This window comes from Hemicordylus capensis, chromosome 4 (assembly GCF_027244095.1).
Source record: "Hemicordylus capensis ecotype Gifberg chromosome 4, rHemCap1.1.pri, whole genome shotgun sequence".
Taxonomy (NCBI): domain Eukaryota; kingdom Metazoa; phylum Chordata; class Lepidosauria; order Squamata; family Cordylidae; genus Hemicordylus; species Hemicordylus capensis.
Window position 1 is genome coordinate 250,759,877 of NC_069660.1, and position 27,507 is coordinate 250,787,383.

Sequence of the window (27,507 nt, forward strand, 5' to 3'; positions counted from 1 at the left end):
AGGGATTTCTTTTTCCCCAGTAGTCTGGCCAGTTTTAATGTTCACGTTACAAAAACACTAAACCTCTCAGGGCATATGGAATGAGAAGCAACAGCTGCTCAGTCAATTTCTGACCCAAAGGCTATGGGAAGTCAAGTCACAGTAGGACAGACAGAAGGGGTAGAGTGGGCTGTATCGCATGTCATGCCACAGCAGTTGCTCTTCCAAGAAGGAGATTGCGCCAAGTGTGAGCACAAGGGTCTCATACGTCAGGATGCTGTGCACATTGAGATCTATTTCTGCCACTACTGTGATGGTTTTTAAGTCAACTTTCTTCTGACGTGATGTTCTCAGATATCTCATTAACATCCAAAATCAATGCCAACTCCCCTCCAAAGCCTGTAGTCGGCAAGATCCATCAGATACTGGAGGTCAGAGGCTGGCATCTCCAGAGAGCCTATGATGTGTAGACTATGATGTGTAGACTGTGCCAGTTTGACTGTCAGTGCCACCTTGAGGCCCAGGAATTGCATTTTCATGGGAAACATGTAGTAGTCCACTGTCTTTCTTTGCCCATGGCTTCCTGCCACCACCATGCACATCTGCACATGACTTTGTCTTGGTGTAACTAATTCTTTTGAAGTTCTTCTGCAGGATAGCCCCTGTGTGCAGAATATCGATCCGGGCACTACAACAAACACATATGGATGCAGGTCTGCCAAGCCCATGTGTCTGGTATCCTAATGCTTCAGGGACTCCATCCAGGCCTTGTCAGGTGTAAGGTGGTTGGGGATGGCAATACTGCATTTCTGTAGGACTGGGTCTCTGGAGACCAGCTAAGGATAGGATTCTGTTAGTGAAGCTGCATCCACCTGAGCTGAAACACCAGAACTGCCTGGAAGACCTCTCTGGTTTGACAAGATGGCCAAAAGCTATGGGGCAACTCTGCGATTCAATAATGGAATCCTGAACAGGATCATTGTGGCAGCTACAGCAACTTTCCACTCCAAACACACCACATGCAACCTCAGGAGAGCAGCCATCGGTGCTGGCTGATGACATCAGAAGAGAACGGGACTTTTTCACGCTGAGAAGAATTAATGTTACTGATGGTGTACAGGTGCACCACGTGGGAAGTATCCTACTACATCAGATGCTAGGGAGGAAGGGAAATGTATTCTGTGGACAGGGGCAGAAAAGCAGCAGATCTGCGGCTAGAATGCCAGTGATAGTCTACCATAGGTGGAACTTGGGGGGGCAGGCAGGGCACATACCCTAGGCGCCACTGAGGTGGGGGCGCCACGCCAGTTCCTGCAACCCCCACCCCATTGCCCACCTGCCCAGCCCCAGGGCCCCTCAGCCACTTGCCTCCAGTTCCGGCCTAGGATCGGCGAGGCCTAAGATCGGAGCAGCCTGCAAACTGCAGAGCTCTTCTCTCCCCACCTCTCAGCTGATCGGCGGGTGGGCCGGGCTTCCAGAGAGGCCTCCGAGTAGGCCTCCCTGAAGCCTGAACTCAAGTAGGCCCCAAGCAAGGAAGGAAGGAGGCTGGCAGAGTTCCCTGCAGCAGACCCTTTGCACAGACCATCCAGTACAGCCTTTGCCAGATAGGCTGTGAATTCCTTTTTGTGGTTACACCCCCCACACACACAATCAATATAGGGATCTGCTTGCCATAGGGCTTTGATATGGGGGTGGGGCGAGACTGAGAAGTCTCTGCATATTTAATTTAAAACAGACTGAAAAATGTGCTGGCTTTAAAAACAAAAACTATCTAAAAAGGCCTATAAGTGGCTTGTTTCATGTCAGAAAATTACAAAAACTTCTGGAACAAATATTTATTTATTTATTCATTCATTCATTCATAAATGCACTTATGTTCAAGTTATTTTGCAACCCAGAAGGTCTGAGTGAGAACTGTGAAGCAGGTGCTGTGCTTTTATTTTATTTTATTTTTCTTGTGTGTGAACTGCTCTCCAATAACTTGCAGGGACTTCAGGGTAAATCTGGCCAACATGTGAATGCAGCACCTCCATTCCAGAGGAGATGTGTGTTAAAGGGCTTTAAAAGCCTCGTGTGAAAAACCTCCTGCAATCAAACTTTACTGAATTTGTTCAGAATTCTGAGAAAACAAACATAGGCTCACTCTGCATGGCTTAAAGTCTCCTTTGCTAATCTGCAGCAATGGGGCCATTTTAATAATTAGCGTTGCTAGTGTGTTCTAGGCATTAAAAGTAGCACAAATATATACCGTAGTACTCAGTGTATATCACTATATACTGTGAAGTGTGCATGTGTGTATTCAGTGAAATGTATTTCCAGGCAGCATACATATTTTGAAATATCAGACTTAAATCCTTGGGGGCCTGGGGTGTGTGGAGGCCCTGGTCTTTGAGGGGCTGGGGGCCCATTTTAAAATCTCATCTTGGCCCATTCCAACCTTGCTATGCCCCTGGTGATCACTACACATGGGTTTCTGCACAACACCTGCACAGAAGAAACTTCCATGTAGAAAATGTGTCTCTTGTAAATTGACCCTGAATTTTCCATCCATGACTGGGATATTTGAGAGTTAGAGTTAATAATAAAAGAACAGCACGCTGCTTGTGACAGGAAGGGGCAAATTACAATGATTTCTTAGTCTGGCAGGGGCTGGTTTTGGCCCTGGCAGAACTTGGCTGTCTGCTCCTGTTGCAAATTCCTCTGTCTAGTGTGGCAAACTAATGTATCCTCCTCCCTCTTGGTGTCAAAGTAAGCACTGGTGTGGTGAATGCACATATACCCCATCATGAGCCAACAGTCATCATAAGACAAAGGCTGGCAGGAATCATTCACTGGTTTATAGACTCACCACCACCACTACCACCACCACCTTCTTCTTCCCCTATTTTGCTAGTGGCTATTTGGGCAGGTGATCCTCTAGGACAATGTCATGTTTTTTTAAAAGAATGAGATGAGACAGAGAAAATGACACTTGGAATCCTTGCATAACTCCTGACTGTTGTTCTAAGTCTTTTACAGAGATGGCTCATGTTTTCAGGTTTTGATCAACAACCATGTCTAGATGGTACAGTGTTCCTTTTAACAGGGATTTCCAGATATTGTTGACTACAAGTCCCATCATTCCTGTTTTGGACAGGGGTGCAATTTCAGTGCTTGCCCTAGGCGCTATTTCCCTAGTTACGCCTCTGAAAGTATCCATCCACTCCACATGAAACTGTGCACACAAGAACTGGAGGACAAGAGACACCACTCATCCAAATGTGGTGCAAATCCATTGCAAAATGGCTGAGATAGAGCACTTTAGGTTTTTAATTCCTAAAAGTGGGGTCCAAAGTATTGGTGACATTTTTTCACCACAGATAATGCATATTTTAAATATTTTAATGTGGTTTTTTTAAACCATTCTCCCAAAATTCAGGTCTATACTTCCTTTTGGTGCCTTTGGATGGTTTGAAAAACATCAATCTAGTGATTTTTGAGTAATTATTGCTTGTAATCCCATTAATAGCTAGGGAAATAACTTAGGGAAGGTTATCTAAGAGTATAGCTGAGTCTGCCCACTGAATATTCTGAAGCCAAAATTGGGAGGGGCAATTCCTGGCAATTTCTTATGAGCGACTTCCTGTTTCTGACTACCTTTGAACACAGAGATCTTGCATTGGAAGTATACTGCCTAAGAATGGGAAGACTCCACTTAACCAGCATGGGTGAGCTGCTCCCCATAGTGGCCACCTTTGGACATAACATGGAACCATGGGTTGAATGGACCCTCAGTTCCATGTCCCTCTCTGCCCCCCCCCCACCACTCTCCTGTCCGAATTTGGACGAAAAGGAGAGCTCCCTCTCTGCAGTCTCATTGACTGTAGTGAGGATGCGGGACTGGCTAACGGGGCTTCTGACAGCCAATAGGCCCGGCAGCCAATAGCAGTAGGGAGGGAGGGATTTTCCTCCCTCAACTCCAGTTGCAGAAGGGGGCGGTGCTGCATTCAGATGTAGTGCTGGCACTGCAGAACTGGAATTAAAGGAGGCAAAACTCACTCCAAACTGAAGGTACTAAGTACAGTTCGGGGCGGGAAACCATGGGTCTGTTTTTTTAGGAAACAGTGGTTGCCCGTGTTTGGACATATAGTTTCTGAAACTGGAGGTCCCTTCACCTCCATTTTCATGTTACATGCAAATGCAGCCACTGTCTAATCAGATTTCTCTTTTTAAAATGCTCATGCTCTAAAAAGAATGGAAATTGCAAGTTAAGGTGCCCATCTTAACTTCCATGCCATATAAGCTGTAAAGACTTTATACAGTCAGGTATATGATGATGATGGCTTTAGAAATGAGGCTCCATGCACCCACACTTCGCCATGATCAGAGATGCCTCAGGAAGAAAATCATCAAGGGTATCTCTAGGAAGTGATTAGGGAAGCTGCACCTGATAAATGTCTGCCTGGATGCATCCCTCCCTAGCCCAAAGTCTAACTGAAAGACAAAGGCAAAGGTTCATGGAACCTCATTTCTAAAGCCATCATCATATACCAGACTGTACAAAGTTTTTGCAGCTTATATGGCACAGAAGTTCAGAATTCAGATGGGCAACTTAACTTGCGATTTCCATTCTTAAACTGGAGGTTTTGGGATTACTGCATATGTTCAGATGCAGTTCCATTCCTGATTTCCATCCATCCATCCATGGTCCTGAGCTAGTGTGGATTTTCCTGGCTATGCACATTGTGGATGCGGGGAGAAGAGCTGTGTTGTGTGCGTGTTTGCATGCAGAGTCTCTTTGTCTATGTCTTCTGATCGGTTTTCAAAGGGAATTGCATAGTTGGCGGTGTTGTAACCTTAAGAGCTTGGGAACAAGGCAGACTATAAGTTAAAAGAAATAGATCGTGACTTAAATTCAGACTAAATTACTCCAGTTGAAATTAAGTAGCCCTTTAGAGTAACTCCTGAGTAGTAATGCCAAAAAACTTAGTCTGGATGTCAACCAGTGACTCCAGCTGTCAGAGATGGAATGGATCTGTGACAGAGAGTAATTGCAATAGCATGTAATACATCCCATGTAAATTGCTGCCCTGCATCTTCAGGGTGTCACTGTACAGCTCAAATCAGCTAGACGTAGCTTGCACGTTTGCTATCATTTATTGTGCCTTTTAATGGCAGGCTGAAATTTAACTGGTAGAAAGAATTTTTTTCCAGCTTGGCAGTGACAGAGGAAAGCTCTCTGTTGAATTTCAGTGTGTTAATATACAGCTTATTTGGCCACAAGAGCCCTGGCAGAAAATAAGGTGACAAACTGAGCACTGTGACAACTAAATAGCAACGCCATTTACTGAAGCCATTTCATCTCTTGTTACAAAATAGCCACATCCATGTATATTTATAGATGGATCTAGATTTTCATCTTGGTTCTAAACCAAGCTCTGAGATAGAAAATCCTATTTATATCTAAAGTACTGGATGCAAACCTTTTGGCATAGGGCAATTACAGCTGTCACCAGATACCAGTTTTAAGAAAGAACTGATTACTTACATGTTGAAAAAGTATCTTAGCATTGCGCTCCCACCAGAACTCGCAATTATGTACCCTAAAGATCAAAAGTAATCTGTCTTTATTTCCTTTCCTGCAAAGGTCCAATACCCACTTTGTTCTCAGTAGAATACACAAATTAAAATGCCAAAGATATTTTGGTGTTTTCTAGAATGCAGGCATATTCCTCTGAAAGATGTCTAAGAATAGTGAAATGAATTGTTTTTACTACTCATGCATTTGTCAGAAACATACATACTGTATCTTTCTAGGGCCAAAGTGTCTTTATAGTGTGAGATGCTACTTCTTTTACCACTCAGAGGCAGTGGCACCCTTTGGACTGGACTTCCAGTCTGAAGTCCAGTTCTCCACCACGGGGGGTAGGGGCAAATGTTCAGTCAGGGACCTGGGTGCTGGCCATACCACCGGACTACCACACCACTGCCGCCGCTGCTGGGTACCCTGCAGCAGCCCACCTGATGCAACCCGCCCACCCGTTGATGCAGCCCACCCGCCTGATCTCTTGTTGCACAGCAAGGAGGCACTGAAGGCCAAGTGCAGCTGGGCCTGCACCGCCTGCCCACACCTGGACAGTAACAGTGAGGCATGTGATGTGACATGCATGACATGACACACGGCATGAGGCAAGGCAGCGCGAGTGGAGGCTGAGAGACTCCACCCACTGGGCTGAGCAGTTACTACAGGCTTGAGGGGAGTTACTGGCCCTATCCACTCTCAGCACAGTACCTCCAGTGACTGTTGCTGGGGTCTATCTTATGTTTCTTTTTAGATTGTGAGCCCTTTGGGGACAGGGAGCCATCTTATTTATTTATTATTTTTCTATGTAAACCATCCTGAGCCTTTTTTGGAAGCGCAGTATAGAAATCGAATAGATAGATAGATAGATAGGCAGAAGTAAGCAGTTGTACCAGGCAAGCACCTGCAGCAAGCCAGCCAGCACACACCTCCCTTGCTTGCCACCATGCACACACACACACCAACAGAGAACTACCACCAGACCAGTCCAGTGAACATCAACAGGTAACAGTGAGTGAGTGAGAGGGATGGAGGGGGGAGGGAGCTCCCCAAAGGCCTCTAGGTCCAGGATTCAAAATTGCCTAGGTGAACCTCTGCTCAGGCTGAGCAGCCTTCTGGTAGTACGGAAGGCAGATGCATCAGCGGGAGGGAGAGCTTCCCCATTACTGTTCCGGTTGCACCATCTCAGGCACACAGTAGGGATAAGTAAATTTTTATGATTTGCTCTGGTTCCACAGGGTCACGCAAAAATATGTCCCTGAGGGTCACACAGCCCTCAAGGATACATACTCAGCTGGCACAGGGCACTCCTATTGCTAGAGTGTATAGGCAAAATTTGCTCCCCTCTGCCACATGCCTGAGGCCATCTGGCCAGAACAGTAATGGGGATGCTCTCTCTCTCATGGGTGCAACATCCTTTCATGCTACCAGAAATCTGTGCTGGGCCAGTTTCTTTAATAAGTAATCTATTTTATCCATCACATTTTTACCCCACCCTTCCTTCCAGGAGGTCAGGCTGGTGCACGTAGAGGTTATCCTATGCTGTCCTCCTCAAAACAAACCCGTGAGGTAGATTAGGTTGAAAGAGAATTGCTGTTCTAGGACACCCTGCGAGCTTCCTGGGTGAACTGGTATGAACCCAGATCCATTTTAACAGGGTTTTGTAGCATGTGTAGAGGGGTGATTCAGAGGTCAGGCTGAATCTTATGCAATTAAATGATGTCCTGACAGTTTCCTGGGACATCCTTGGAGCATTCTTACCAAATCTCCCCTGGCACATTCTCGCTGACCTCAACACATGAGCCGCTGGACACTCATCTGAACTGGCTCATGGAGGAACTCTCCCCATATTTAGCTCTGCACTCTGCAGACAAACATTGAGTGCAAGAATCCCTAGAGCTGTGGACAATGGGAGTGTTAGCATATTTAAGATAACTCCTTTGTATGAGCCTCGCCACCTATTGACATCACCTGGGGAGGTTGATCTGCAATTGTAACCGGCTCATCTGGTATCTACTCAGGGATGGGCATTGCCACCCTGAGGCTTTAGAATGCACTCCCAGGGGCAGCAAGAGCCTCCCCATCTCTGACAACCTTTTTAAACAGGATGAACACATTCGTTCATCCAGGCCTTTAAGCAGACTTATAGAATTTAACATCGTTTTTTAAACTGTTCTATTGTGAACTGCCCAGAGATGTGAGTTTCAGTTTCGGGTGGTATTTTCAATATGTTAAATAAAATAAATAATAAGTAAATAATAAATAGGGCCTGGCTAACTGGCATGCCCTGTTCCCAGTTGCACCAGTAGACATGCTGGCCTGGCAATGTGGCCAGCTGGCATGCTCCAGCTTCCCCTCCACTTATCCAGTGAACATGGAGGGTAGATTTGTGAGGAGGGCTATTGTTAACAATTCCCACTATTACCACCACAGAGATAGTGTTGATGCTGAATGAGGAGGCCTAACAAACTATTTGCCCAGGTTGCTTGGTCTGCTCAGGTAATGGGGAATGCACTTCTAGAGGTGCTGGAAGGCATAGTAGGAACTGATCAGATATGTAATACTTAAATAATTATTGCTGCCTTCCTGTCTCTCTTTCTCTTCAATATCATTTTCATTTTTATTCTCTTCTCCTCCCCATTAATTTTAATTGAAAGCGTGCTCTTTTTTTTTTTTTTAAACAGGAATGCTGTCAAAACATTTCCACCTAGTGTCTTTCGATAGACATGTTGCCAAGTGGTGCTTCCTCTTCTGTTAGAATATTTAATATTCATATATCTATATTCACTTTCAACATACTAATGCTCTGCAAAAAGAATCACTATCCTTGGAAGGCCAGATTTAATGGAGCGTACACATGCATTTTCAGTGAAGAGAAAACAAGGAAACAGGGGGGTGGTGGTTCACTGTGATGCCCCTTTTGCTCCCTCCAACTCTTTTTACAATCATTATTTCCCTTCTTTGTATCAAGAAGTTTTGAAAGCCAAATGCTAGCATCACAATATATTATTGAGATTAGATAGTAAGGGAGATGGGCTATTCTCACGATGGGGGGAAACTGGGCTAAGGGAGCCCAGCCCAGTTTCCCCCCATCATGAGAACCACTGGACTTGCACACCAAAGTAGCCCTCCCCTAAACGGAGGTTAGCAGAACGAGCACTCCGCTAACCCCGTTTTTTCGATTGTGAGGTGCCGCAGCACAGCTCCGTGCCATGGCACAGCTCTGTGATGCAGCGACTTGTGAGGAGCCTCACGACCAGGAGGCTACAACAAGCCTCCTGGCATCGGGAGGCTCCCCAGAATGTCCTGCATGCTCACACAGGGCATTCTGGGACTTCTAGGGGCCAGGAGGCCCCTGATCTCTGCTGTCCCTACTGGTTCCATGACAGAGCCAGTATGTAATCGTGTGGGCGGCCAATTCGGCCGCCCAGGGTTTGCCTCCCGATTGTGTGCAGTGTGACCCACTCTTCCTGCAGAACTCTATTAGGCTCTACACACCAATCATGTGTAGAGCCTGTATGTGTTGTAAACTTAAAAGAAACAGGTGTCTTTCCAAATCCATCAAGCATACTGGTATCCCACTTTTTCTTCAAGAAGTTCAGATAGCCTATGTAGGATTATGCTTGAGATTTTTATAGCAACCTTGGAAGCTGAATTAAGTTGAATGAAAAGCCCTGTTCAGGCTTTATAAAAAGCAGGCTTTATAAAAATGTCCTCAAGAACTCCCTCCCTCATGCTGACATGCTCAGGAGCTCCACCCCCATGGTTACTGCATTGATCTGCTAAGGCAAACACTATACTCAAGGACAGATCCTCCCAGTGATTGAATCCTGGCATTCTAATCATTGGAAGGATCTGTCCATGAATACAGTGTTTCTCTCTGCAGACAAATTCTGCGACAGTGGGCAGAGGGGAAGGTGGGAGCTTCTGAGAAGGGGACAGGATTTCTGAGTCCATTCATGGAGATGCTGTGCTTGAGTACAGCATCTCTGCTTTTTATATTACTTGAACAGGGCGTATATAACTTACCCAAAGCTGTATGAGGATTTGAACCTTGATCTTCACTGTCCAAAGTCCAATACTCTATATACTATATGCTTTTATATCTTTATTACAGCTTCACACATTGATAGATTCTCTATGCAGTTAATATAGAGCATTGCGCAATGTTATTTGTCATCATTTGTCTTGCCATTCAAGAATCTGCTGGCCAAATTCTGTTTCAATGGACAACTGATTACACGCTGTTGAAGTCTTGACTGGGTAGGCATTTGTTTTAATAGATCGGAGACTTCCTCAGTTCATCTATAGGTATTCAGTTTAGCATTGTCAACAGGCGGAGGGGCTCATAACAAAGGCATTCTCTTAAATATGATAACACCTCCACTTTCCACAGCTCCAGGCATTCAATAATTCAGTCTGCAGAGGTCAGAGCTAAAGATGAGCCAGTTCAGATGAGTTTCAAGTGGCTCACATGTTGAGAATGTGCCTGGGGGGATTTGGTGAGAATGCGTCAAAGGATGTCCCTGTACACTTAAGAGAATATGTAAAAGGTAAAGTATACCGTCAAGTCAATTTTGACTCCTGGCACCCACAGAGCCCTGTGGTTTTCTTTGGTAGAATACAGGAGAGGTTTACCATTGCCTCCTCCCATGCAGTATGAGTTGATATAGGTGTTTCCCATAGTCTGGGAAAACATACCAGTGGGGATTCGAACTGGCAACCTTCTGCTTGTTAGTCAAGCATTTCCCTGCTACACCAATTAAGGTGGTTATGAGAGAATATGTAGCAGGCTGCTAATTCAGTTTTACTCTGCATAGAAAGGAGTGTAGGACACTTGTTCCTGATACACATAAAAAAGTGAAAGGGAATGGACAAATCTTTTTGTTAGTTTACTTCACAGGCTGCTCTTTGTTTTCACAATGCATAAGTAAGGCAACTCATATCCCAGGGCCTGATCCAAAGGCATATAAGGGAAAAACCTTGTTAAAGTTCAGCAGGTCAGGATTTGATCAGTGTCTGGATGAGAGACTACTTGAGAATCCCATGTATGCTCCCTTGTGCTAAATTATGGGGGGTGGGAAGGCAGGCTACAAATTAAATGGGTCATGAGCACTAATTAACATTTTAACAGGTCATCTGTCTGGATGCAGCATATAGCATAATCCCCTCTGTGTTATCCTCGTGATTTGATATACCTCTTTGCTCTCCTAGATCAGACTTTCAGTTTTCTGTATAACCATTACAAAACCTATATTATTTTCGTTCTTTGTCATTCTCCATCTGCTTTGTGCTTCCTGACTTACTGCAACTCAAGCAGTAAAATAAAAATGATGCATTTGGGGATGGGAGGTGGGGGGAGTCCTGACTCTTCAAGTCACTCCAAAATACTAAAGCAAATTAAATGGATATTGAAAGAGCCAGAATGGTTTTTACATGAGTTAAGCCCACCCCCCTCCCGCATAATAAATACAGGATTGTTTGAATTGTGGGGTGTGTGTGTGTGTGTGTGTGTGTGTGTGTGTAGAGGAATTGATTGACAAAAGACATGATAGAAATTGTCCTATTTTACATATATATGAAATAGAGTAAGTTAAAGAATGAGTAAAGAACACAACCATTTCAATCTTTTAAAGAAAAATCTCAAAACCAGCATGTGATTTAATTAACCTGTGATAATGGTATCTGAGTTTAATATATGAAGGCTCTATGGCTCAGTGAGCCCCTTTTATGTTTAGGAAGATTGGTTGTATATTTCCTTTAAAGAAACCAGCAATTTATAAATTAGAGCTTGTGAGTTATTTGGGATTATATGGGAGGACTTGATCCAAACCCCACTAAAACCATGGGAAGTAGGTAGACTAGAGAAAAGAAATTGGCAAAATTATCTAAGCTGTAAATTTGAAAAGAAGTCTCCGAAAATGCAATTTCCATTGTAATCGTAAATAGCCTGTAGCATGACCCCGGTTTTCATTCAACTCAGGAACTAAATTTACATTCTACATCTGAAAATGGTTGTGAATCAGGCTAAGAACCAAGCTGTTCATGAACTCAGTAAAATATACATATGACTGCTGTGGCCATCATTAAATAGTTCATTTAAAACTGATCATAATATGTGTATAGATTAGAAGCTGTGATGTGTATACAACTTGCTGATTATTATTATTTTATTATTATTTATTCGATTTTTATACCACCCAAAATGGCTCAGGACAGTTTACAATTAAAACAAGCCATTAAAACAGTAAAGAGCTAAAACAAAAATTAAAAACAATATAACAACAATTAACAATTTTAAAACATTTTAAAACAACAATTAAACAATCACAATAATTAAAAACCCTGAAACTGGGTTAAAATATTAAAACTGATTTTAAAAACCCTGGAAAGCCAGGCCAAACAAATACGTTTGGGCTCTCCTGAAGGCTAATAGAGAATTCAAATTAGGGATTCACACAGGGAGTGCATTCCACAGCCCTGGAGCAGCTATAGAGAAGGCCCGCCTCTGAGTCGCCACCAGACGAGCTGGTGGTAACTGGAGACGAACCTCCTCAGATGACCTTAACGTGCGGTGGGGATCACGCAGAAGAAGGCACTCTCTGAGGTAACTCAGGCCAAAGCCATTCAGGGCTTTAAAGGTAATAACCAACACTTTGTATTTTGCCTGGAAACAGTCAGCAGCCAGGGCAATTGTTTCAACACAGGCGTAATATGGTCTCTCCGGGTTGCCCTAGAGACCAATCTGGCTGCCACATTCTGAACTAACTGAAGTTTCCGAACTACATACAAAGGCAGCCCCACATAGAGCGCATTGCAATAGTCGAGCCAGGAGGTTACCAGATGGTGCACCACTGTTTAGAGGTCATCTTCTTCAAGCAATGGCTGTAGCTGTTGAATCAGTTGAAACTGATAGAAAGCACTCCTGGCCATGGCCTCTACCTGAGATACCAGGGTGAGGCCTGGGTCCAGGAGTACTCCCAAGCCATGTACCTGCTCCCTCTGGGGGAGTGTAACCCCATCCAGCACAGGAAGATCTAACTCACCCCTCAGATTCTGAGCCCCAGCAATGAGCATCTCTGTCTTTCTTGGATTCAGCTTCAATTTGTTATCCCTCATCCAGCTCATTACTGCCTGTAGGCAGGCATTTAGATAATGAGTGCCATTTCCTGAAGAAAGGGAGAAGTAGATTTGCGTGTCATCAGCATACTGATAACACCCAGCACCAAATCTCCTGGTGACTTCACCCAGCGGTTTCATGTGGATATTGAAAAGCATTGGTGACAGAATGGAGCCCTGGGGGACTCCATATAGCAGCTCCTGCTTTGAGGAGCAACTGTCACCAAGCTCCACCATCTGGGATCTACCCAAGAGATAGGAACGGAACCACTGCAAAGCAGTGCCTCCTATTCCCAACTCCCCCAGGCAACCCAAAAGGATAGCATGTTCGATGGTATCAAACACCACCTAGACATCCAAGAGAACCAGCAGAGTCACACTCCCTCTTTCGATTCCCCAGTAATGGTCATCCATCAGGCTGACCAAAGCTGTCTCAACCCCATAGCCCGTACTAAAGCCAGTTTGAAATGGGTCTAGATCAGGCGTTCCCAAACTGTGGCCCTCCAGATGTTGCTGAACTACAACCCCCAGCATACCCAGCCACAATAAATTGTGGCTCGGGATGCTGGGAGTTGTAGTTCAGCAACATCTGGAGGGCCGCAGTTTGGGGAAGCCTGGTCTAGATAATCCGTTTTCCCCAAAACCGCTTGGAGCTGGTTGGCCACCACCCTCTTGATTACCATGCCCAACCAGGGGAGACTGGAGATTGCGGATGGCACCCAGCCCTAAACTAGAAAGTGTGGACAAGTACATGAGGTTAAAGAAATGGAATTTAAATCCAGACAAAATGGAGATCATTTTTGGTGGGGGAATTGTTGTGGCTGGTACTCACTCTATCAGAGCAGGTTCAGAATCTTGGAGTTTTTCTTGACTCTGAGCCTATCTAGATGGAGGGCTAAAGTGCAGGCAATTCAGTGGATTCTCACAATTACTCCTACGTGCAGTCATATCCCACCAACTCTCCCTTCCAATTCCCACCTACTATCTCTGCCAGCTCTTCAGAAGACAACTTGTAGACAGAAAGAGTGGAAACAGTGGAAACTGAAAGATGTTAAGACAGCAATTCAAGCACAGTTTATTCATTCATTTATTTATTATGCTATTTACACACAGTCTACCAGACTGTATTTGGTATTTTAATTATCGGGCATTTTCCAAGGGTCTAGGATAACTAAAGAAAAATTAAAGATAGCATTGTAGTATTTGTGCTGTCCCAAGTAGTGTGGCCTTCTGTAGTTGATGTGTTGTAATGTTATCGATGCCCAAGGTGTCAAGATGATGTTCAAGTTCTTTTGGTACACTGTTGGTACTGGTACTGGTTCTTTTGGTACTGGTACTGTTGAAGTTCTTTGGTACTGGTTCTGCAGGAAAATTTATTATTATTATTATTATTATTATTATTATTATTATTATTATTATTATTCCTTGTGTTGCATTGCCACCCTGCTACTACGGCTTTGTAAAAGCCTTTAACTCCACAGGTACAGGTGAAACTCGGAAAATTAGAATATCGTGCAAAAGTCCATGAATTTCAGTAATGCAAATTAAAAGGTGAAACTGATATATGAGACAGACGCATTACATGCAAAGCGAGATAAGTCAAGCCTTGATTTGTTATAATTGTGATGATCATGGTGTACAGCTCATGAAAACCCCAAATCCACAATCCCAGAAAATTAGAATATTACATGGAACCAAGAAGACAAGGATTGAAGAATAGAACAATATCGGACCTCTGAAAAGTATAGAGTGTACTGTGCTTGATTGGCCAGCAAACTTGCCTGACCTGACCCCATAGAGAATCTATGGGGCATTGCCAAGAGAAGGATGAGAGACATGAGACCAAACAATGCAGAATTGCTGAAGACCGCTAATGAAGCATCCTGGTCTTCCATAATACCTCATCAGTGCCACAGGCTGATAGCATCCATGCCACGCCGCATTGAGGCAGTAATTGCTGCAAAAGGGGCCCAAACCAAGTACTGAATACATATGCATGCTTATACTTTTCAGAGGTCCGATATTGTTCTATTCTTCAATCCTTGTCTTCTTGGTTCCATGTAATATTCTAATTTTCTGAGATTGTGGATTTGGGGTTTTCATGAGCTGTATGCCATGATCATCACAATTATAACAAATTAAGGCTTGACTTATCTCGCTTTGCATGTAATGCGTCTGTCTCCTATATCAGTTTCACCTTTTAATTTGCTTTACTGAAATTAATGGACTTTTGCTCAATATTCTAATTTTCCGAGTTTCACCTGTACATGTTTGAATTTCTGCTGCTAGTGATTTGTAAAAGCCTTTGTTTCTGTAGGTACCCCTTATAGGCACACTAAAGAATCCATAGTGAGAAGGAATGCTATACGATGTTTCTCTTTTGCTATCTGGTCATGGCCCCATAATGAATCAACATTAGCTGCCATCCCTCCCTCCTGTTATTGGCTTTTAACACCTTTGTCTGTGTGAACAGTTAATGCACATTAGAGTCTTCTTCTTCCATCACCTGTTACTAGCAATGCTTTTCTGTTAGCTCCCAGGAGCCCCCTCATTTGTGTTTGAGTCTCCAGGCTTAGAGTTCTCACACTTGACATGCTCAGAAGCCTCACAGCATCGTTAGCTCTCCGCTTATATCACATGGGGACAGGTTGCTTAATGACAATGGGCTAGTCGCCCTTAGATTTTGCTCCTAATGAGCAAATTGTAAAGAGGAGCAGATGCACGCCCTCCCTAAAGCTGGGTTATCCTAAGTAGACCCCAGAAGTTAACGAAAAGCAGTTTAACTCTCTGTCAAGGTCACTCTGCCCTCAGAATGAACTGCCTTGTCTTCCCCGCCTTTTGCAAAAAGGATAGCAGCCAGCCAATGTGACAATTAGTTTCACAGGAAAGAATACAAATAAGGCTTGCAGAGGTAAATCTCACAAAAGATGTTGAGTAAGTGATACGAACCTAAGAGATGCACCCATTAAAAGTACTGATTAGATTATTGGACTTCTCACGTCTATACAGTTGTCCCTCCCCAACCACAGGTTTGCCAATCACGGATTTGAGTATTTGATTTGGGGGGGTTCAGATTTTTGAGGTTCAGGGGTCATTTCCGGGGCTCAGGAGATCTGTCCCAGGGGTCAGGGGGCATTTTCCAGGAGTCATGGGGGATTTTTTTAAACCTTTTTTGTGGATTCTAGGCACTTCAGCACTCATGATTCCCCTAACCCCCTGTTTCCCATTCATTTCAGTGCCTTGTCAACTGCGAATTCACCAACCACGACGGTTTCCAGGAACTGAACCTTGGTGACCGGCGAGGGACAACTGTATGCTCTGTTTTTGTGACAAAAGCCTTGGCATACCTCCACAATTCCCAAATTGTTACACTCAGGAAGCAAGATCAACAACAATGGAATCCCTGCTGGTTCCGTCCAATAAACCTGTCCGACAAAAAAGACCACTTGGAATGTGCCCTGAGGATATGTATTTGTGTATAAGAAGTCCCAATTACATGATCACACAAGGCTGTGTTCAGTACTTCATGCCACTCTCCAGATCGGCTTTCTTGCCCAGCCTGATCTGCCCAGTCTTCCTCACTAACATAGGAAGCTGGTTCCATGGAGGAAGCACCCTCCTCGATTCACCTTTATTGACTAATGCTGCCAACTTTCTTGCACCTGCTTTGGCCCAAGCTGTCCCTGAGGAACAAGGTTCATCAGTTGCTCACGGAGCCCTTTGTCCGGACCAGGTGATACGAGTGTTCGCCCCTCACTGGGCCCCAGCTCTGTCTCCATTCCCCTTTCTTAAATCTAACACCTTCCTTCTCTAAAAAGCCTCTTTCTCTTGCCTGCCCTGGAACTTACACAATTAGGACTCTAAGCTAAAATGCCTCATTGCAGTTAAACATGTTTTGCTAGTAATATTGCTTTAACCACCCATTTATATCCTCTGCTCCCCTCCCTACAAAAAAATATCCTCTTTTATTTTTGAAACTTAAGTCTTGTCTCAGTCCAGTCATTTCCTGAGTCCACAACTTTGCACAAATTAAAACTTATGTGAAACTGTTCCTTTCTGAGCTAATTTCCCCAAACAAGCCCAAAGGTAGATTTTGGGGTATTCCTCAATCACCCTGGAACAGTTTCACTAACAACCGTATTTCCCCATTTTCCACAACCTGCCTATCCACTCAACTCCTGGTGTGGGGGAGAATGGATGTTATTACCATTTCCCTTCGTTATACAGTGAACTGAGTAGGCCGGACAGAGCCCACTCCCGGGCCCTGAGCAAGGCTGAATGCCAGTGGCCTCCAACTCACACTTGCATTTTTGACATAAACCATCTTGAACATGGGGAAGATGGTATATAAATGTTTTGAATACGTAGTCCCATTCATTCCAATAAAAAAAGAAAATAAATATTCACCTTCCTCTGTTAGCACACATAGACCTGATCTCTCTGTAAAATAAATGGGGCTGCCTGCACATGTGAAATATCTCTAGACTGCAAGGACTACTTTGGCATTAAGTCTTTTTTTATTTCAGAATTTGGGGTATTTTGTATATAATAGCTCTCTTCAGTGTGAAATGTATCTCATGCCCACACATTTGTTATAAAGTTGTTCTGATTTCATTAACAGAATTATTTTTGTAACTCTACAAGCCTGTACTAGATAAGGGAGAAATATGTAGCTTTTATCCCCAGTAAAATGCAACTATTATCTCAGTGATCATGATGCCATCTCAGTAAGCATGCCATGTTTTTGTTTTTTGTCCTTGTCCATTAAATTCAAAATCAAGTAGTTATTCAAACATAAACCTTTCCTTTTCTCTAAACTAGCATTATTTTCATTAAAGGGAAGGAGATTTGATTATTGCACAGAAATGGATGAGGGTGACCTGTTGTCTTTGTGACGGTTGCATGAAGGTCAAGGCACAACATGACAACTGCTGTTCAGAAGATGCACCATTGGCTCTGAGAATTAAAGATGTAGTAAATGGTTTAGAAGAAATAAAATGAGATTACCCAGGCCCTCCAGGCAAAGTGGATCTTCTGGTTATCGTTTGCAAATTTCCACCATGTCACATCATTTAATGTCACATTCTCCTGGATTGTGTTAAGCCATGTCAAGTCATATCATATAAAGCACAATTTAACATGAAATGACACAAGGTAGGCCACTGAAAATGGACAGAATAGAATTTTGCTATATTTGTTTCTCTCTCTCTCTCTCTCTCTCTCTCTCTCTCTCTCTCTCTCTCTCTCTCTCTCTCTCTCCATTTTCTGCCTTGAAATAATACTGATCGATCAATGAGGGTTTTGCTGAGGCTTGGGTCTACTTTCAGTTTAAATTTTCCAGATTTAAGATTTGTGACATTGACCATCTCAGTAACTGCAATCCTAAAGTTTGCTGCATCCACAAACAAGGGCTTTGGAAAAGAAGGAAGATGACCACCCTGCTACCAATCAGGACACTATCATTGTTAAAGAAATAGTTTTGCTTTGGAAGAATCACATGAGATTTCAGATCTGACACGATATTTTTGTCATGGATCCCACTTGTTATCCTCCTCATCATCAAATATTTATGTGCCAGTTTTCAACAAAAAGGTATCAAAGCAGCTTACACAGGAAAAAGTTTGAGAAAATGGTTTTCTGTTCCCAAATGGCTCATTACCTAAAAAGAAAAAAGCATAAGAGTGTGTGTGTATACAGAGAGAGAAGAGACCCCCGGCAGTCACTGGGAGGAAGGCTCTGATAGGCTGAATATGGACAGTTGTTCTCCCCCTTCTAAGGAGAAGAGATCCACCTCTTTAAGTTGTCCCTCTTTGCCCAATGTTACTGGTTACTGATTATTGTACCAGTTTAATGTTCTGATATCTGGTCCACATTACTGACCTTAAATTTTTTTGTTTCTGTTCCAATGCATTTCAATAGCATAGCATATCCTTTCTATAATAATCCTCCTTTTTGCTTATTTTTTTGGTTCAATCTTCAGGCAATGGTGTTTCTCAGTTCTGGTGACAATTGCATACTGTACAGTGCCTAATGACACCCCCAGGCCACAATAGGCCTTCCCTTGCATACTGTCAGCAATCTGGCCACTCAGAAAGGATATCCAGGAAGATAGTCCACAATACAAACTGGGCTGCAGAAACGAAACATGGCTTGGAATAGTTCTCTATATCAGGCTCAGCCTGAAAGCTGTCGACACGAGGGTTGACAAATGTTGTCTTCCAGCAGCTAACAGAAGCTGTTGACGTGCTTTATAGTCCAAGCTGATAGCTCTCAGCTGGCAGGGATTCAAGGCTTATCAGCCCTCTGCAAGAGGTGTTTACTCCTCCTGATAGTTTCCAGCTGTGTTCTTCGCCTTGTGACACGCCGTTGCTGTGGAGTCAGTGGGGGTTGCCCGCACAGCTCATCCTCTAGTCTGTCCGTCGCTGTCTCTGCTGCCCCAGACTGCTGTGCCTGCTCTGAAACACCAGCCGGACCCTCCTCAGCTGTCTCTTGGGAACTGACAGCTGGGGTCTGCCCCTCAGGCACCCCTGCATCGGCTGAAAGGCTGTCAGCTTCCCCTTCCTCCTTGCTATCTGAGACCGAGGGCGTGACACATACTTTCACTGCAGCAAATTTCACTGCAGCTTCCTTATTGCATTAGAGGCCATTGAGCACCTGGGGCTAGGCCTACAATAGCTTGATGATGATGATGATGATGATGATGATGATTGATGATGATTTCGATTTCTATACCGCCCTTCCAAAAATGGCTCAGGGCGGTTGACAAAGAGAGATAACAAACAAATAAAATGGCTCCCTGTCCCCAAAGGGCTCATATTCTAAAAAGAAACATAAGACACACACCAGCAACAGTCACTGGAAGTACTGTGCTGGGGGTGGATAGGGCCAGTTACTCTCCCCCTGCTAAATAAAGAGAATCACCATGGTAAAAGGTGCCTCTTTGCCCAGTTAGCAGGGGGATGTCTCCAGGGAGCAATAGGGCTTGCCTTGTGTGAGCAAGACTGTGGTGCAACAAGGCTTTGGTGATGTCAGAGGCTTTGATGAGTGGAAAGACCTAGCCACTCAGGATTTCCTTAATTCAATGTGCAATTTTGGCCCACAATGCCTATCCTTCACTGCCTTAGAGGATGCATGTGGGAAACTGGGAAAGAGAATGGCCACCTTTGGACATAATACCAAACCGGAGGTGAGCGAGGCAGAAGTTCACTTTCATGGTTGTCCAAATGAGTGAAACCACCATTTCATCACAAAAGCAACCCAAACCATTTCACTCCCCAAACCATAAACTGAACCTTCAATTATATAGTGAGTTTTGCTTTGTGGAGAGATCTCCATAAATCAAATGATATCAAAGTACTAGCACAAGCACGTTGAGTCCCAGTGACACTGTGAAACAGGCAACCCAGTTGTTTCCTGATAAAGAAGACACATGTCAGGGGAATGATACCCAGAGTCTGGGTTGAAAGGCAGCCCTTGGAATTCTTGAGTGACTCTACTCTATTCTTTGTACAAATTAACAGAGGAAGCGGGGCCCAGACCCTTCCCCTTGGGTGCTAGCATGCACTCCGTGGCATTACTCATGAGAAGAAGTATTCATCTGGAGCTTTATTCAATCCAGTCACAGGAGAGATTCTTCCTGTGTGATTATGATGGGTACAGGGGCGTAATGATAGGGGGGGCAGGCAGGGCATGTGCCCTGGGCGCCACTTCGGTAGGGGGCGCCAAAAAGTGCCCCCGCCGATCCCCTGCCTTTCCCGATTTCTTTTCTTTTTTTTTTAGTGCAGCAGCAGTTGCTCCGTACAGTCCGCGTGGTGGCGCCCCCTCCCCCGGTCCCGGCGCCGCCCCCACATTGCTCGGTTCCAGCGCATGGGCACCTAAAGTTAGTTTGCACTGCAGTGCCTGTGCCTGCCTGCTTGCTGCTTAGTTCAGTGTCGCGTCGACGGAGTGGAGGACGGACCTCTTCGTCGTCGACTCTCAATCTTCATCACAGTCACACAGGAAGAAGGACAGCAAGTACTCCGCTCACGCCCCGCCCCGCCACCAGTCGTGCATGCGTGGTGGTGTCCTCCTCCCAGCTCGCTGCCTGCAGCACGTGGACTTTGCATGCGTTGGCGATGAGGCAGGGAGTCGGACTCGGAGTGTTTCTGCTGCTGCCTGACTGAGCACAAGGAGGAGGACAAGGAGCGGAGGAAGCAGGAAGGGGATTATCATTTAACGCATAACAACATAAAGCAAAAGCAGCAAGGAGGACAAGGTGTGTGTGTGAGATGTGAACTTGGTCGGGCGGGCTTGGCATTGTGCTTGGCTTGTCTGTCGCGCCGCACCTGGCTGGGCAGCACAGCAGGCTTCTTCACACCCCACACCCCTAAACCAAGGGTAGCTAAGCTGGAGCAGTAATTAACCAGACAGCCTGGCCCCGGCCCCTCCCCCCCAGGAGAGACATATTGGGGTTCCTCCTCCTCCTCCTCCCCCCGGGGCTGAAACAAAGTTGTTTTGTTGCTCTCCAAATCCCTCCGCTTTGCTAGCAGTGGCCGCTGCTGGGGTCATCTCGCCTGCAAGCATGGCCTGAATATCCGCTGCCCCGCCCAGTGTTGGAAGTCTGCCTTAACAGCAGGGGTTGGGCCGGTGGGGAAATTGGGGCAAAGCGGCATTTGGCTTCTCATCTCAGGCGCCCCCCAATATCTTGGGCTGTCCCTGACTCCAGAAAACAAGAGAAAAGAGCGGATCCGTCTTCCTCAAGCGAAGGAAGTTGGGAACTGCCGGCCCCTTAGGTAGCCGCCGGTTACCGGGCAGGACTGGAGTAGACAGCACGATGCAGGGAGGAATGTGTTGGTTCTCATCTCTCCTGAATGCTGGGGGGGCTGACTAATCCCAATAATCTTACCCTGAAAAACGCAACCCGAAAGCTCGCCAATGAAATGGGGGTTGGCAGATGAAGCGCCGAGAAATTTTCTCTGTGCAACTCTTAAAGGGACAGAGCTTTCCCAGGAGCTGGTCTTGGTATCCCTATCTGTAATCCCATAGATCCATCCATCCCAGAGAGCCCAAAAGCCCTGGCAGAGCCTCCTATGTTTTTTTAAAAAAATCCTTTATTTTAAAGAAAGCTATGCAAAACATAGAGTGTAAAACACATAGATATACATTCCGGGGGCGGCAGGGGGGGGGCAATTTCAGTGCTTGCCCTAGGCACCATTTTCCCTAGTTACGCCTCTGGATGGGTAATGCTCCAGATCAAACCACTCTCTCATGGGAGTGAAGATGGAGACACAGCATGGAGTGGAGACACACATGCAAGCCAGAGGACTGTCACCCAGCCCCATTCCTAGAGCCACACAAGCCCCGGGGAAGCGTATCACACCAACACCTTTCCAGGTCATTGTGACTGGCAGGTTGCAGGAGTGAAAGTGCTCACCATGGCAGTATGGTCGCCCCTTGGCACGTATGCATATTTATATTTGCCAATTACAGTGAACTGGCTTGCCAGGGATAGCTGAAAATAGGGGCTTCCCTCACCTATGATTCCGGGTGAGGAATCATGTGTCACAATGCCGGTCCAAGCCTGGAATTGGTGTTATATGTGAAGGCGGCCAATGAAGCAACCTGGTTCTATACATGTTTAACCCAAGGCAGCCCCATTGATATACCTCCTTATATGCACCTCCAAGTAAGTATGTTTATTTTATTTTATTATTTATTATTTATTTATTATTGAAAATTTTATACCTCCCTTCCAAAAGGATTGTGGCCAAAGTAATAAAAGTAATTTACTGAGCAAATCATAGGAACATAGGAATATAGGAAGCTGCCATATACTGAGTCAGACCATTGGTCTATCTAGCTCAGTATTGTCTTCACAGACTGGCAGCAGCTTCTCCAGGGTTGCAGGCAGGTCTTTCTCTCAGCCCTATCTTGGGAAGCCAGGGAGGAAACTTGGAACTTTCTGCTCTTCCCAGAGTAGCTCCATCCCCTGAGGGGAATATCTTACAGTGCTCAAACTTCTAGTCTCCCACTCATATGCAACCAGGGTGGACCCTGCTTAGCTCAGGGGACAAGTCCTGCTTGCTACCACAAGACCAGCTCTCCTCTCCAATCATGTTTGATGCAGGTTTTAGGAATGTTGTACATATCCCAATATTCTCTAATCTACTGATGTTATAGTCAATATGGGTATTCTTTTCAAATGAGACTACATGATTTCTGTGGAGATCAAACAACTTAGTACCATTTCCACTCTTGTAAAATCTAGATTTTATTACCTTGCAAGTTAATACAGGCCTTGAACTAGCAACCCTGATAGTAGGGCTCAGGCATTTTATTCCCCTAAACCACCATAATGGCTGGAGCCTGTACTGCACCTTTTCTGCTCAGATAACCTGGGGGCTGGCTGGCTCTATATATCGGTTGGTTCAGGCTCAGGTGCCTCAGTCTGAGCAACATCAATCACCTGGAGTAGGGTTGTGCACAAAACCGGTTTGCCCAGTTCAGTTCAATCCAATCTGGATTCAAACTGAATCAGGCATGTTCAGTTTTGTGCCCTCAAACAGACCCCTGGCTTGGCTCAACATTGAGCTGGTTCGGGGGTTCTAAGATTAAAAATAAATGTTTTCTAGAACTCACTGCTGTATCCAGGGGGTGCTGCTATGGAAGAACCCCTGCCTTCTCCCCCTATCCCCACCAGCCCTCTCCCGCTCTTCGAAGGGTGATTTTGGCTCATTCTCGGGCCATTTTGGCCTTTCCTCCAGTCATGGTGGCCATTTTGGAGGCCCCCACACTTGCACCCTGGCCATTCATGTGGCCTGGTGGCCAGGGCACATGCACGGCAGCCTCCAGAATGGCCCAAATGGACCAAAACGGCCCTTTGAAGAGCAGGGGAAGGCTGGCGGGGGACAGAAAGATGGCAGAGGAACCCAGAGGAACCTGGCATGGCTGTGGCAGCACCACCGGACTTGGTGGTGAGTTCTATATTTTCTTTTAAAAAACAACAACCCTTAGAACCCCTGAACCAGCTTTGCGGTGGCCTGGGGGAGTGGGGGTTGGCTCGACCTCGAGCAGGTTCACACATCCCTAACTTGAGTATCAATACAAGTTGTCTTGTCTTGCCTTGCCTCCTTCAATTTTCGACTCCGGCTTGGCCCTGATACTGCTTTCACCCCCTGGGCCTTCTGATCCTATCTGATCCAATACTTGCCCCAAGTCTGTCTTGACCACACTTGCTGCCTCTGGCCCCTTTGATCCTTATCGGCCTTCTGCACAACAGGGACAACCCTTAGCTGTAGGCTGGTTCAAAGCCAGGCTGAGGCCTGATGTTATCTTTCAAAAGGTAGTGTGCTCATTAGACTACAGTTTTATGCACACTTGCTTGGAAGTAAACCCCACTCAACTAAATGCTTTTATTTACAAGAAGACATACAAAGGATTGAGCTGCATGCCATTTAAGCATTTTTAGAATCCTGTTTTGATTCAATTCCCCCCGTTGTATCAGTAAAAAGCTTTGAAAGAGAACCCAACCACAAGAAAAACACCGCTGTTGATTTTCTTTCCCATTGGTTTTTTTTTGCTATTGAAGGATAGCCAATGCATCTGGGGAATTTAGAAACATAGGTTTAATATAAAAAGGAAAGCTGGTGAGCCTTTGCTGAATTCCCCTCCCCCCGCTGTACTAAGTTTAATAAAGAGTGTGACGTGAACTGGGATTTGTGGAGGATGAGCAAATCACTTCTTAACACTGTGAGATCCACTGGGCTTGAAGGTAACCCTCTTGAAAATCAATAAGTCATTTTTTAAAGACAAACAGGAATAATTCAGCATTTTAAAAAGCTTATCAGATGGGCTGGCAGAGCTGTTCTTTTAGCACATCTGGTGGAGCTGTTAACTTTGAGAGAGGAAGCAAGGATGGATGAGCTCCAGTAACAGCTATTTTCCCCATTAACAACATGAGCCAGGAGAGAGCTTGCCAAACCTATTGGTCTCATTAAGCTCAACAGAACCCTGCAGGAGTCAAAAACGAGTTTGATAAAAATAGCTTCCAAAGTCTCCTGGGTGTAAAAACTCCAGTTCTGGATTATTTTTCATACAAAATCTCCCCCATTCCCACAACACACATGCACCCACACAAACACTCAAAAGTCAGTGGCCCTCCCATGAAGACATCCATTTCAGTTAACAATCTATCCTCTAAACAGGAACAATAATAGTCAGGATAAATCTGCTCTTCCTTTTTCAAAAAGCAATGTGTTTGGGGGATGAGGAGGTGGAAGGAAATGTGGAGCATTTTGCCAATTCAAATAGGAGCACAATAAGTCAGAAATGTATCTCTGTTTTCCAGACATTTTCACATATTACGGACATGCTTTTGTCCCAATTGCAGCAGCTCAAACAACTTGTTATGTACAATTCCACCTACAACGCTCTTTAAATTTTGAGAATTGCAGGTGGAATTGTGTCTAACTTAAGCTGTCTTGAACTGCCAGTAAAGTGCCGTCGAGTCGGTCTTGACTCCTGGCAACCACAGAGCCCTGTGGTTGTCTTTGGTAGAATAGAGGAAGAATTTACCATTGCCATCTCCTGCACAGTATGAGATGATGACTTTCAGCATCTTCTTATATTGCTGCTGCCTGATGTAGGTCTTTTAAAATATGGGTACTATTATGGCTATGCCCCAGTCTTCAGGTATGAGCTCAGTTCGATCTATGCATGTAAGGAGGGCTGCCAGTACAGGGGCCCACCAATTAGCATTAAACTTTCAGAAGAGATACAGTAATAGCCCGAGGCCTTGCCAGTTTAAGGAATCAATAAGCTTCTTAACTTCAGCAACTGTAACAGGTGGCCATTCAGGGAGCGGTCATTTTTTAAATCTACTGGGGCTAGTTCCTCCTCCAGAGCTGAATAGAGAGCTTTAAAATGTAATTCCCATGTCTCCATAGGGACCTGACTAGTCAAATGGGAGGAATACTGTTCTGAGCAGCCAGCTGTAATATGCCAGAAGAGAGGGAAGTTCTTCTCTCTCTGAAGGAATCAGCCACTACCAGGCCAGCCTTTGAGCCTCTCTTTTCTTAGCTTTGATCAAGGATTTATAGTGTCTTTTCAGGACTAGTAGAGTTGAAGGAGATGCATGTTGAGGGTCTTGTCAGTACAATTTATGGTTTGCCACTAGTTCCTTCTTGGCAGTTACATACTCTTGGTCGTACCAACCTCTAGCCCTACCCATTGGCCGACAGTTATAATTAGTTCTTTCACCCACAAGATGATCTTGTATCATATGGATGAGTGTCCCATAATGATCATATACAAGCCCAATCTCTCCCCTTATTAACTTATCACAAAGTCCCATCATGTAATCTGAATTTAACAAAATGTCCATAACTTGAGCCCATCTCTCATCCCATTTAATCCATACTTCCCCAGCCACCACTTCCAAAGTGAAATTGAATTTATCCTTAGAATGAGATGTCCCAGCTGGCAGATTCGTCCTTAGAATCAAAGGGAGATGGTCACTCTCAGGGCGAGAGTCAACCTCCATTTGAACAACACTAGCTTATGGGATGCAAGCCAGTAATCCATGGTCTACATCCTGTTCCCCGACCAGTAAGTAAATTCTGCTGGGGGGGTCTCCACTCACTGTTCCATTTAGAATACATGAACCAAATCAATTGGCCAACTGGGCCAAACACAGGCCTGCAAAATGGTATTTCCGATCCTTGGCCAGCTTGGGGTGGGGGCAAGAAGGGAATCTCCTATATCTCCTGGTTGGACAGCATGGTAGTAGGTATATAAAGCTGTGTCATCCTGCCCCATCCTTGCATTGAAGTCACCTCCCACTAGAATGTAAGCTAGGTGGTTGGCTTCATTGTATTCCTCTAGATATTTACCTGGGCTTTGTCATTGCTGCCCTACCTGGGAATGCTTAGATAGAGGGGTTAAGTATATATTAATCAGAACCAATTGAATGTGATTAAATTGCAGTAAAACTGTAGTCACCCACTGGGCATGAATGGGGGTAAGCTTCACATGGGCAATCCTCCTTTGGGTCTACCCCCCTTTTCACTGGGCAGGGCATTGACATATTGTGCATAGAAACCATCCACCTCAATCTTATCCATGGCCCAAGTCTCCTGCAGGAAAAGAATATCAAAATTAGACAGGTATTCTGTAAAAGAGATATCTCTACATTTGCAAGCCCATTCCACATGCAGAGGGAGAGTCCGCATCGATAATTGTCACTTGGGTAGATCAGCAGTGGCTGGGACAGAGGCCTGCTCTTCATGCGGATGTAATTGCTGAACAGGATTAGTAGAGCTTGGGGCCTTATCAAACTCCATTGGGCAGACTTCCAGGGGAGATTGCTCTGTTATTTGTATGTCCGATGGAAGAGACAACTTGGAACTGGGTTGATCCTTTTTCAAAGATTCTGTAAGTTCAGGCAAAGATGGAAGGGGCCCCAGAAGGTCCTCCAGCTTTTCCAATGATGAAATAGGTTCAGAGGGGAATTGCTGATTTTCCTCTGCTTCCATAGAATCTGCACTGGAGTGCCAGTGAGTGCTCTCCGGAACTGTTCCTGTTGGATGGTTTTGATTTGCAAGCAGTGTCTCAGAAATATCTATTGAACGAGAAGCCAAGAGTCTTACTATTTTACTTTCCATCCTGGGTCTCGGGTTGCTTCATTTGCAAAGCTGTAGGGCTGTGAACTTCTGCATCAATCCCACCCAAATCTTTTATCCCCTGGCTCAATTGTCTTGCATTCACCAATTGTAGCTTTGTCAGGGATTCTGTTTCATTCATAGAGCAATTCTCCAAGAACTCAGCAGGTTCCAGAGAACCTTCCCACACATTTAACTGTTCATTAGCAGACA

At 44.9% G+C, this 27,507-nt stretch overlaps 1 pseudogene; it reads right to left on the reverse strand.

Annotated features, from left to right (window-relative positions):
• Positions 1 to 26,865, reverse strand: LOC128323219 (39S ribosomal protein L4, mitochondrial-like; annotated as a pseudogene).
• Positions 26,866 to 27,507: the final 642 nt, after the last annotated feature.